Source organism: Dermacentor andersoni, chromosome 8, assembly GCF_023375885.2.
Source record: "Dermacentor andersoni chromosome 8, qqDerAnde1_hic_scaffold, whole genome shotgun sequence".
NCBI classification, from domain to species: domain Eukaryota; kingdom Metazoa; phylum Arthropoda; class Arachnida; order Ixodida; family Ixodidae; genus Dermacentor; species Dermacentor andersoni.
In genome coordinates this window covers 67,788,085-67,800,813 of record NC_092821.1, presented here as the reverse complement: position 1 = coordinate 67,800,813, position 12,729 = coordinate 67,788,085, and the positions used below count along the sequence as shown (strand labels likewise).

The 12,729-nt window shown below is 42.5% G+C and overlaps 1 long non-coding RNA gene across 1 annotated transcript; it reads right to left on the bottom strand.

The window, feature by feature from the left end:
- Window positions 1–698: 698 nt before the first annotated feature.
- Window positions 699–4,064, bottom strand: LOC126535989 (uncharacterized). The gene is made up of 2 exons (XR_011896038.1): window positions 3,895–4,064; window positions 699–863 (listed from the first exon to the last, which is right to left on the bottom strand). It is a non-coding gene; the product is annotated as an uncharacterized lncRNA (long non-coding RNA).
- Between the last annotated feature and the right edge of the window lie 8,665 nt (window positions 4,065–12,729).

Sequence of the window (12,729 nt, the reverse complement as noted above, 5' to 3'; positions counted from 1 at the left end):
TCGTTAGGATGATACTAGAATATTCAGCCGTTGTTTGGAGTCCCCATCAAGTGACGCTTAAGAGGAAGTTGGAAAGGATACAGAGTCTGGCGGCACGTTTTATTTGTTCGACATACCGAAGGAAGGAATCGGTCACGCTTATGTTACAGCGTTGCAACTTCTATCTTTTGAGGTATGTAGGAAAAAATATAGGCTGAAGGTGTTTTATCAAATAATGCAGGATCAACTTTAGATTGATAAGCTCAAATATCTACATGCTCCAGGCAAAAGATACCCGCGAACTAACCACGACTACGTCATAAAGCCGGACCATACCAACAGTGATGCATATCGATACTCATTTTTCCTGGATGCGATAGAAATGTGGAACCAATTGCCAAACGCTATTGTTAGCCTAAAAGATGTCACCGACTTTGAAAATGCTGCTGAGGCATATTTATGGGAGTTTTCGATTTAGTTTTGAAGTGCTAAGTGATACGTGTGACTTGATATTCATTGTACGTATTTTGATAAATGTCAGAAGTGTGCTGAACAGCATTCAAGTGAAAATCTTATTCACTGTGAATTGACAAGTGTTAAGCAACTTTACGTACATTGACATTGTCCATATTTGATTTATGTAATTGTATTGTCCTCTCTGTTATGACCCTCTATGAGGGTTGACAGTATTAATAAATAAATAAATAGACAACGAGGAATGTGGGTAAGTACACTTTATTTTCAGCACACGTTTTTTTAATGAACAGCTGTTATACTGCTAAAATCTGCACATTTAATAAAAGTACACTGCTCTGCTTCATCACTCCATGCTAAGTGCAAGTATCCTGTACCAGGAAGTCAAACCAAGACGTGGGATGTTCAGTCTGTGAAAATAAAAACGAGTTTAAAACATTAACGTGCAAAAACTAAAGCACACTGAAGAAAATAAACACAGCACAGGAACATATCCAATGAATCAGAATTACCTTTGAGAGCAAACATATAGTTTCTATGGCACAGTGAAGAAACCTTATTCCTCCGGCTTTCTTTGAGCGCGAGAAAATATGAAAGTGTATGCGTTCTCCCCATATTGTGTATCTGTCACCTTTTCACACACAAAAAAGATGTTGCCTCAATGTGCCCAACTGTCTTTGCATATCCATTTCTCTGCTCTAATACCATGATACCTACAGTTAAAGGCTGTAGCAATGCTTAGCTTGAATGAACCAACACAAGCTACATGCACTGTGCTGTTGAACATGGCATTGTAAGTTAAGATTCATGCACAGCACATTCATGTGCTATAAACATTTGATTGTGATTGTAGGTGAAATAAATAAAAAGAAAGTATGTAAATAAGAATGTTCCCTAATAAGCTGTGCAGAAGTGCTCTCCCGTTTGGACAGAAGCCGAGCACAGCTGCAGTGAACAAGAAGCCAACTTATACAGCATTTAAAATCTAGGTTCTAAATGTGCTACAGATTTTTCTGAATTTGTGGTCGAAAATCTGGGTGTTAAAGGTGACAAACATTTAAACAGGTCTCTATTCGGACTGGTAATGCTATGTGCCACCTAGTTTGATAAAATATACCATATCACTGGTCTCCCAAGCTAAGGCTGCTGTCCAGTTGCAAGTGCAAATCACTCAATTATGTCAAGGGCACGTTTGAGCAAAAGGCAGCCAAGATTACTGTGCCATTGAGGTCTATTTCCTGACATCGGATTTCTTCTCAGAAAGCTACCTCTCTAAAAAGATACCTTCACAACAACATAACCCAAACCTTTCTTGAGAAAAGCCATCACACTGGTCCTTGAACACTAATTACAAAATGGCTCCTTGTGTTATGTACGTCAGCACCTTACAAAGTACAGGAAAATTTAATAATGGCAGCGTGACAGGTACACAAAAAAGTAAAGGGATAAAACATCACACAGGCTGCCATCAGTGTTCATATCTCTATTTCAATGTGGATGTTTTTAGCAGTGAATACATGTTCTCATTAAACTGAGTCATAATATTACAAAAGCGAAAAGCAAGGCTCTTTACATCCTAAACTGACAAATGTGCTTTATTACGATTCACCGCAATACAGGCGGTGTTTTGCAGTGAACGGTCACGTAAGGTTTTGGCTAACTACGGCGGGCGTGTCCTGCAGCGAGGCCTCTTGTGTATTGCGGTAAAGCGTATTATTGTGACAAGAGCTAACCTGGCATGTATGGCTTTAGCCAACAAAAGTTCTCAAGACATCATGCATCCTGCCGCGAAAATCTGCTTTGTTGAGAGTAGAACATTAGGTTCGTCGCTGACAGAAACCATACATTCCAGATTCACGTAAATCTTTTTTTTCCCAATATCGGCATGCTTCACCGCAACACACAAATATGTTGCGGTGATAACGGTGGTCGAACAGGCTGGTGCAAATGTTTCGACAGGGGTGCGTGCCTTCATCAGGGCAACTGCTTTCCTTGGCAGTTTTCATATACGTGAGCCCCCACTCCCAACAGGGGAGATTTAGCTGGACCTTTGCCAAGAAACGTACCGACAAGCGTTTGGTAGTGGCTGGTAGAGATGCAGGAGTCTAAAAAGCGTTGCGAAATTCGGTTCCGTAAGGTTAGCTTCACCGCAATACAAATATGTTAAGCGGTTAGACATACAAAATATGTTGCGGTGAATCATAGCAAGGGTACCTGGCCTTTGATGCAAAGCAACTTCCCAAGAGGCACGGTAATCCCGTGGCTAGTTATGCAGTTCCCCGCATGCGAGTGAGTTCCCTGCGTTCGGCGGTTTCCCAGTGACATACAAAATTACATTGATTGACTGTGTTCCAAATGGGCGACGGCACTATATGCTGATGCAAAAGCGTCGTTTCGCTTTCGAAAACTGCGCTCGGCTAAAGAGAACAACCTTGCCTCGCATATGACCAAAGCAGTTGAACAGGAAACTACGAAATTACGTAGCTATTATGGAAGAAATCAACAGCTCAGAAAAAAATGGCCGTGTAAACATTAACTGGCTTACGATGTCGACAAACCACCGGTTCAAAGCATCACAGCCACGTCCGAAATAGCGCTGAAGGCCGTCCAGTACACTTAGGCGCCTCGGCGCGCGTAATGTAACAGGAGACGGCAGGTGCACGCGTACATCACTAAGCAACACATATTATTAGCGGTCACTCTTCAGTTCTGACATGCTTCACCGCGTAACACTAGTCTACTGCGGCGAAGCTGACTTCAGGACGCCGATTTCTTCAACTCATCTAGCGAGACAGGTCCGTTTATCACGCTTGGCAACGTTTGACATTTTCTGCATTAATTTCGTTTGTTCTTTTTAATTTTCATATCACAGTGACCCTGTATCACGCAGTAGCAGAGCTAGTGCAGCGTCTTAGCTGCGTTAGGAAAGGTAAGCGTGTATGCAGCAGGCACGGCGGCATTGGCTCTTGTTTGGAAACTTCAAGAGACGCTCTTCCGCGCAGCGATGCCATTTGCATTATTAAAAGAATGCAGGTGATGATTAAATGAGCCGCAGCAAAGCTGTAAAAAAGCAGTAGTAATGCTGTTCTAAGATCCTCTCGCTCGAGCGAGATGGTCTTCAAAAAAAAGCGCGATGTAACGCGATCTGACGGAACAGCTCGGCATGCCAGTGTTTTCTTACGTCCTCGTTCTTATGCGCACCCTCCCCTGAATCAGACTACTGAATGGTTCTGTGCACGCACTGACGATCCTGACGGAGGCAATACCACTCACATGAGCAGCTCCATATAAGATGCCACGGCCCATTCCACATGCCGGCTGCAATTTGACGCGGCCATGAGGCAAAATATGCGCACAAGGTACCTAATGGTAACGCATCAAACAGCTCACAGCCCCAATCCTTTATTACACGCATATAGCGTGGGAAGATGAATTACTCACGCTCTAAGTGGGCACGGAATACGAACCGCTTCGCAGCGCAGCCGGCTCTGTAAGACAGACGCCATGGAAATGAGCGGATGTGACATCATGGGTTATAGCGGACGTGACGTCATGGGTGAACGTAGACATTTCGGGCACCTTTCGTCTGCTGTGCCCCGGGCACAGCAGACACGGCCAACAAATAAAACGTGCCGCCAGACTCTGTATCCTTTCCAACTTCCTCTTAAGCGTCACTTGATGGGGACTCCAAACAACGGCTGAATATTCTAGTATCATCCTAACGAAGGCGGTGTATGCAATAAGTTTTACATTACGTGATGCATGTTCCAGTTTTTTTTCTCGGAAAATATAACTTTTGATAGGCAGTCATGCAGACGTTATCTATATGTTGGTTCCTTGTCAATTTTGCTCGTATTCCTGTATTCTCATCAGCAAAACCTTCAAAACCATCAGCAAAATTAGCATATGGGGAACTGATCATGATAAGTGCTCATGAGCATTTTAAAGAACAGCCTTGAACCCTACTCATGCACTGGTAAAATGTATAGATGCAGCGAAATTGAAACAGAAGGCAAAATAGCAAACATGATGCAGTATTTATCAGACAATTATGTCAGCAATTTTTGCATAAAACAATTTACTTAGAGCAAACTAGCACTACAAAGTACCCATCTTTCTTGTTAGGCATACATTACCACAAGCTCTTTAAATGTGGTCACAAGAGAGATGCTGGCTTTAATGAGGAACTATAGAGGTTAAAGGCAGCCATGAAAATGTATTAAGAAATAATGCAATGCATAGCATTTATTCAGTTCAGAGAGCTTCCAAAGTTGCCATAAGGCCTTGATAGCTGTGGATGAGGGAACAGTTGTAATCCAATTGGAGTATGAGAAATGAACATTAAGATCGAAACAAGTAACAACTCGTAATGCAATTCAAAAATCTTGCTATACCTTTAAAAAGACAGTGAAATGAAATTAGTGTGACAATTTCCTTTTACTTCATTTAGGTTCAACATACTTATTCTAGTAACACAAAAAAGCAGAGGCGTGAAGCACATAAGAAAGATGCTAGTCTGTGTTTATATTCTGCCTTGTCTAAATTCAAAGTTCAGTAAAGTTAACCTAGAAAGCTACAGTGAAGCCATTGCGTCTGCCTGTATGGTGCATAACAGCAGCAATCGCCAGCCTAACTGCTTGGGTTTACAGTGCCTTATTTGTATTGTATACCTTTTAAGTGCTGATATTGGAAGATTGATTAAGGTGGCCAACATGCTGAACCAGTAGTTTACTGAGTAAAATACATGGAGAACGGTGGAAAGATAGGACAGAGCACAGGGGATGTATTCTGTGTCCACCTAGTGGAAATGTCCATTTCATCCGCTGCTGAAGTTCTGATTGGCTGGGCTGGGGTATGCATAAGAAGGAGACATGCTCCCCCAGCTAATTCAGCAGAAGAGGATATGGAAATGTCCACAAGATGAATACTTACAAAGCTATTTAATAAAGTACTTCTGTAACCAACATGCCTGCTATGCCATCCTTGCTTTCAATGTCTGTCTTAGTAAAAGTGTGAAAGAACCAGGTTTGTCCATGAAAAGTCTTCCTGAGGGTGTGTGCCTTGAAGCCCGTAGTGGTAATCACAGGAAACGGGAGTGGATCCAGAGTAGCACGAAAGGGCAAGCCTTCATCGAAACAAATATGGAGGGAAGTGACTGCATGCTCAAACTTGTCAGCTCACAAGTTTGCCAAGACCAAGTGATGTCAGAAGCTGATGAAACCTACATGGTTAATGTATAACCGCTTAGGCCAAAATTATTTAGATACCTTTTGTGAGGACTACGTATTTACTGGAAATCTCAAAATAATTATGTTAGTGCAGAATACCTTCCACTAGGTGTGACGTCCTTGAAAGAATGAAAATGTTTGAGTTGTACTTGTGTGGTGCATGAAGTTACTTTAAAAAAAAAAAACTCAGCAATGGAAACAAAATGCAAAGAGTAGTATTCGAAATAAATTGCCACCTCTTTAGGGCTAGATGAATTTAAATAATAATAATAATAAGCAAATGAAGATCGGGCATACAAGATAGATGCTTCGGCTCCCACTTGAAAGCCTTGTTCGCAAAGATTGTGAACAAAGCTCCAGTTGAACCAGTTCCTATTTTTCATTTTTATGGTTAGCATCTAATTTTAAACTACTTACCGTGCCTCTTTTGACCAAACCAGACAGGCTGCCGTCAAACTCTTCACTACTTCAATGCAAATAATTGGAGGTTGGCAAATACATTTTTCTAATAGGAATAGTAGGTAACGAATAGTCAAACACAGATGCATACAGTTACAGCAGGCATATTTATCTTGGAATTAAGCACCATGCTTATATTGTCTAGTAAGAAAAGGACAGCTATCAAGGAAGATTAGGATTATTTTTAAGCAAAAGCAATTATACCTCATATACTTGAAGCAGATGTAGTGCTTCTCAAGAATCACGTCCAAACTGCACACACTAAAACATTAAGCTGGGATATTCAAAAAGACAAGTACATGTTTTGCTCGCCAAGTGACCTTTAATGTGCTCAATTATGTAAAGTGTGCTATTATATGATTAATGTAATTTGCTAATGTAAAGAAAGAACTAGCCAAGATCTCTTGCTTCATATATATGCGCTGAATCAAGAAAGTAATTAAGGAAGAAGAACACCAGAAATAAATACAAATATTTGTGTGCTTTCTGCCATAAAATAATTCTCATGTAAGCCACATAACATGCTTTCCAAAGCATCCCCTACCTTAACTTACAGCTGCATCACATGAAGGCACTTTCTAAGAACACACATGCTTCATGATCATTCACTGTGTTAGTGACTCCCACTGAAGTAGACTGAAAACATATCTGGGCATTACATTCAATAGCTGATGTAAAGTGAAAAGACTGCTGCTTGTAGGTATGAATGAACCAAGTGAATAAGAAATATAAGTTCTCAAACTTCTAGTAGTAAGTGTGGCAGCACTTAAGAAGAACATATTGCAACTAAAAATTGCAACACATGATGAAATAACTGAAATAGCTAGGGAGAGTTTAATAGACCAATAAACAGGAAACTGCAAATTCCCAACATTTCTGAATACTTTTCTTCACATGTACTCACCTCATAAGTATGACTTCCCTTAATGCTCGAACCTCTGCCTTAATTTCATAATTCCCCAATCTCGCTGCTTCACTCATGCTGATTGACATTTAGCGCAAAGGTTGGCAAAAGTAGCTGAGCATGTGCATGTGTTGTGAGGCAAGCTGCCCACATCTGGTAGCCGCATGCCAATTTCTCAGAGTAGATGAAAGGGAAGCCTTGAGGGTAAACCATAGAGAAGACGGATACCTTGGTTCAATGATAACTGAAAACACCAACATAGAAAATTTGGACTGCCCACAGAATCAGCAGAATTGACATAGCTTGGAAAAACTGAAAAGATGCATTATAATATTTATGTTACACAGGTTCCAGTCAAGTTGAAGATTTTCACTGTCTAATAAACTTATAAGACAATACATGACCAGCAATACTGTATGGAACCTAAACAATTTTAATAAAGTCACCTAGAAGTCAGGATGGAGAAGTGACTGAATTGAGGATGCTAAAATGGATGAGGTGGAGGCAGATTGTGAAGACAGGTCTTAAAAAATTAACATTCAACACACACTTAAATTGGCAAAGATTGGACTCAATGTTCAAGAAGAAATTGACTAAGATAATTGATTGGTATACATAGATGAGAGCAGCAACAATACAGCAGAGATAACTGTCATGCAAGAGGAAAGGATGTCAGTCTAAAAATTAACATTTGATCAGAAGAATGGTTATGCATGGGCTCAGGCTCACGTACAATTCTGTATGGTACGCATGATGTCAGAGCTGCATCGCACAAGCAACTGTGGCCTTACATGCCTCAATTATGAAATGATGTGGGCCAAGAGTGGAACAAGGATAGCATCAAGAGGGGGCCTCCTCCAAAAGGAGAAAGGTAGGGAAACGGGGCGAGATAGATTTTCTACGCAACAGATACAGAGTCATATGAGTCATAGTCATAGAAACCATGACTCAAGGAGCTGCACAACAAGGTATATAAATTCAAATCTCTATACAGTTAAGCCTCAGTATAACGAAATTCTCGATATAGCGAAGTATTTAACTTTTCATAACCTCTTCTCCATAGAACACCATGCATTTAGAGCCTATATATAAAGAAGTGTGTTTGTGTGCAATTTCAATATAACGAAATTTCGCTTCTGCCGCAGAGGAGTGCCAAGACAATCAATGGTAACTTCCGCGGACGCAGATAGTCAAATGATTGAATTACAAGCGGCTGCTTGCAAACGCACCTCTCAAACTGCGTGCAGCGCGACAAGAACAACAGCTTGGTGCCGCATCATGTTCCGTATAAATTAAGTCCAAGTGCGATCAGATCCTATCGCGCCCCGCGCACTTGTGCTTTAGGTGCGAGTGAAAGAGTGCGAGGGTGAGACAAGAAAGATGGTGGCTTCGTAAGTGCGGCCTTCCCACGCGAGCAATGGCTCGCGTGGGAAAAGCGGGCTCGCGGTAACGCGATCAAGCGCGCGCGAGGGGGCGGAGTGGGGGGGGTAAGTTGGCGCGCCTCTCGGCCATGACTGCACGTGGCTTCAAACGCGGCTGAGCGCATATATGCAGCCGCGAATCCTGCTCTAGAGGTAATCTGCTGCGTGTGGAAAGAGCGGGCATGCCAAGACGGCGTGGCATCATGTAAGCTGTTTTCCCGCACGTTTAGTATTGAAGGTTGCGCAATCTCGAGTTTTGATGACCCGTTGGAACGAGAAGCAGACGAAGCATTCGCTCCCAGCTGCCGGCGCTTTTCATGATAGCGTCGTCGCAGTGCGACCGGGCGACGCTTTGGGGGCGGAGTGCACGCGAAAGCATGGCGTCGCTTAATTCGTACCGCTGATGTAAAGATATAAACGTGGCATGAAACCGTATCATTCATCGCTGACTCCTATATTCGTCAAAATAAAATGTTTTCTCATTCAAACTTGCTTTTTTTTATTGCCCAATAATTCGGAAAATTGCATGGCCCCTTTCCGTGCAACAAAAATCGATCGGCGACTGTACTCATTTGCATAACAGATCGAATTTCAATACAAGGAAATTTCTATATAACGAAGCGAATTGCCGATTTTACCTACTTTATTATATCAAAGTTTAAGTGTATAACGAAATTTCCTGAATTTCTCTACACGGGGGCGGCAATGTGGGCTTGTTCGTTGATCATCATGGAACAGCATGTAGTGTAGCGCAGCAAAAACAAGAACACAAGAAGAAATGAAACACAGACACAAGCGCCTAATTATGTCTGTGTATTGCTTTTTCTTGTGTCCTTGTTTTCGTTGCATTACACTACATGACATTCAATACTTTCACTGTCACATTCATGAGCACTGAAAACCTAGAATCAACTAATATCTTGCCTGATTTGCCATAATTAAAAAGAAAAATGTGGGTATAGTAGGTCTAATTGAGTTCTGGTGATTTTAGTATCACTGGCATATAGCTTTTAAGAATGTTTAATCCTTTCTTCTGTTAAGGCAGAGTACATGCTCAACTGCTACAATAAGTGTGAACGTAGGCAAAAACGACATTTTTGGCTCTTGCATCAATTTTATGGCATATTGCGTGATCTAGTCAAATGGTTTCAATTTGACGAAGTTCTCGATTTAACAAAATAAAACCTCACATCCCAATAAAATTTATTAACTAGACTTACTGTACTTTATAACCAAAGTACTCTATAACTATAAGCAGCTACAGCCGCCATGAGTGGAGAGCAGAATTGAAATGAAATTGCTTTAGTCGAAACATGCCGAGCGCTGCTGCAAAAGTACGCGCCACATGCATTGGGCGACTGCGGGAACCGCGGTACCACACGCAGTTATTCAAAGCAGCACATAAAAGTGCCGCGGACTCAAATTGGTTAGTAAATGCATTCGGAACCAGCCTTTCAATTACTCAATTGATATATCAGCCACACACTCGCATAGCACGGCCACGTGGCAAACGCGGCCATGCGGACGCTTCACTATGCACGGATCGGCTGGTTGCAATATTGGGGCACTCTATGGGTGCATGTTTAAAGCACAGCGTTTTTTGCCTATCGCGTGATCGTTGCGGATGCTCCATGGCTGAGTGTATTGCATGGTACAGAATTGGCCCCAGTACCAAAAGTACACGAAATTCGCTTCCGAATTCGGTCCGTGCAGATGAAGCGTGAACACGAGCTCAACATAACCACGTCGTCATTATTCTGTAGCGATTATTTATGCGAAAGCGTCAAATGGCCCATTGAGCAAAAAAGCCGGCGTCTGTCGTCTCAGCGAAACAGCACCTCAAATCCCATTGGCTGCAACCACGTCACGAGCGCACCTCGACGAAACAGAGCGGGTGAAAGGGTACACCTGCTGTCGCTATAGTGCACCAGGTGTTGCGTGAGGGAAGAGGGCGTCGCCGCGACGCCACGTCATCCTTGCTCTCGCAAGCCGCCGCCCAGTCCGTATCTCCCCCCTCCACTGGGCTTAACTGCTGCGCGTGCCTGCCGGCCTTGGTGGCCACTGCTGTTTCCTGGTCTCTGGTCATGCAGCACGTCGGTGGCATGCGGTGTTGGCACCGCAGGCTGCTGCTGCTTGCTAGCTCGGGCCCAATGTAGCTCTAGGGTGCATCACTTGCAGCGTAAAACTCGAAGGACTGCTCAGCGGCGTTCAATTGGGCATTAATGCTTTCGCAATCACAACTCAGATAAGACATGCTTAGCTGTCCTCATATGTTTTTCTTTAGTTGCCAAGTGGACGCATCATTGTTCACCATTCACAGTCTTCAATCTGTCGTCATCATTGCATTGTCATTTCAAATTAGTTGTAATATCACGCCGTCGGATGCTGCCGCCTTCACGCTGTGTAGTAAGTACGCAGTCATTGCCATGCATGCACTCATCATCCCAAAGTCGTTATGCCTCAATCGTGATGACTCTAGAATTGTCATCCCATCGTCGATCATGCCATCGTTGTCACCGCATCAGCATCATACTGTTGTCGGCATTCGACAGATGCATTACACAGATTAGCATTACCTTTTCAGCTTCTAGAACAGAATGCACGTGGTGATCTACCACAGTAATATTATGAGAGACACTTGGGTGGAACATTTGCTGGCCTCAATTGCCAAGCCTCCCTGTAACATCATTTATTTCAATCTCCATAATAATCCTAAATTGTGTCGCAAAACTTCTACAACAAATGTCAACATGGTTTCCATAAGAACTTGTCTCTCATGAAAAACACAACTATATTGTCATGTTCACTAACTTGATCTCCTCCATTGAACTTAGTCCTTGCGTTGAATGGATGCTTTTAGCGTTTTAAATTCTGCTACTTTGTGCCACTGCCTCCTTCTCCTGAATAAGCTAACTTAATATTGATCCACATGCAATTACTAAAATTCACTGAATGCTTTCTTCATGACTAAACACAATTTTTATGTTAACAACTCCAATTCACAAATCTGTCTTTTGTCACTTCTGGCATGCCACAATGCTGAGTGTTTAGGCCCTTGATTTTTCTCATTTTAGATCTCGCAAAGAACTTAACGTAGAAAACTAAACTTTCTGTTGATGACTGTGTTTTGTCGTGAGACAACCAAACTCCGGCAGGTCCGTTTCTGTTCAAACAGACTAAACAAATGGCCCACTGAGTAAAAAAGGCAGTGTCTGTCGTCTCAGCGAAATGGAACCTCAAATTCCATTGGTTGTGACCACATTGCGAGCGTGCCTCTACAGAGCAGAGCGGGTGAAAGGGTACATCTGCCGTCGCTCTAGCGCGCCAGTTGTTGCGTGAGGGGAGAGGGCGCCGCCGCAATGCCACGTCATCCTTGCTCTCGCAAGCGGGCGCAAAGTTCATATCCCCCCCCGCCCCCCCACTGGGCTTAGCTGCTGCACGTGCCCAGTGGGGCAATGTCTCCACTAATGTCTCTCCGGAGTGCCATCACTAGTTAAAAACCTAACATCAGTACCCTAGCAAAAAAAACTGATAGAAATTTCTATAGTCTCTTAGGAATATGTATAGGTTGTACGGGTCCTTCTAAGAATGATATATATTCCTACCTGACCCATAGAACTCTTTACCAGACTAGCAGGCGGCAGATAGATCTCACGTACTGTGCTGCCTACAAGCCCAATAGCATGATGTACGTATCAGTCTTTTAAACCCAGATAGAGATCATCATATGACATACAGAAATCTGATTGAGGCACTGATAAAGCATGTTAGAAATAGCAGACATAACGGTGCCCACACGCCTGAAGAGACGTTTTCAAAATGAACTGAATATACAACCCTGAATGCATTGCCTGCCACGTGAACAGATTAACAAACACAGTTGGGATATTGGAGTATCAGATAAAAATGAAGTGTGTAAACTGTGCAATTATCAAAACTTTTTACAGCTTGTATGCAGATATACTATCCTAAACATGTTTCAACATAAATTAAAGCACACGTTTTCAAAGCACAGCAGCGTTACTTAGCCTATGAAACTACATTGGGGAAGTTGCATGAGAAAAGCATCATCCATCGTTGTAGCAGGTGTGCTCCAGTTCTTCTAATACAAAATTACATTTACAAATTTTGCAAGATGGATGTGCAACATTTAATGCATATCCAAAACAGGATTACTGTCATCATCATCATCATTATATTTATGTCCATTGCAGGACAAAAGCCTCTCCCTGCAATCTCTAATTACCCCTGTCCTGCGCTAACC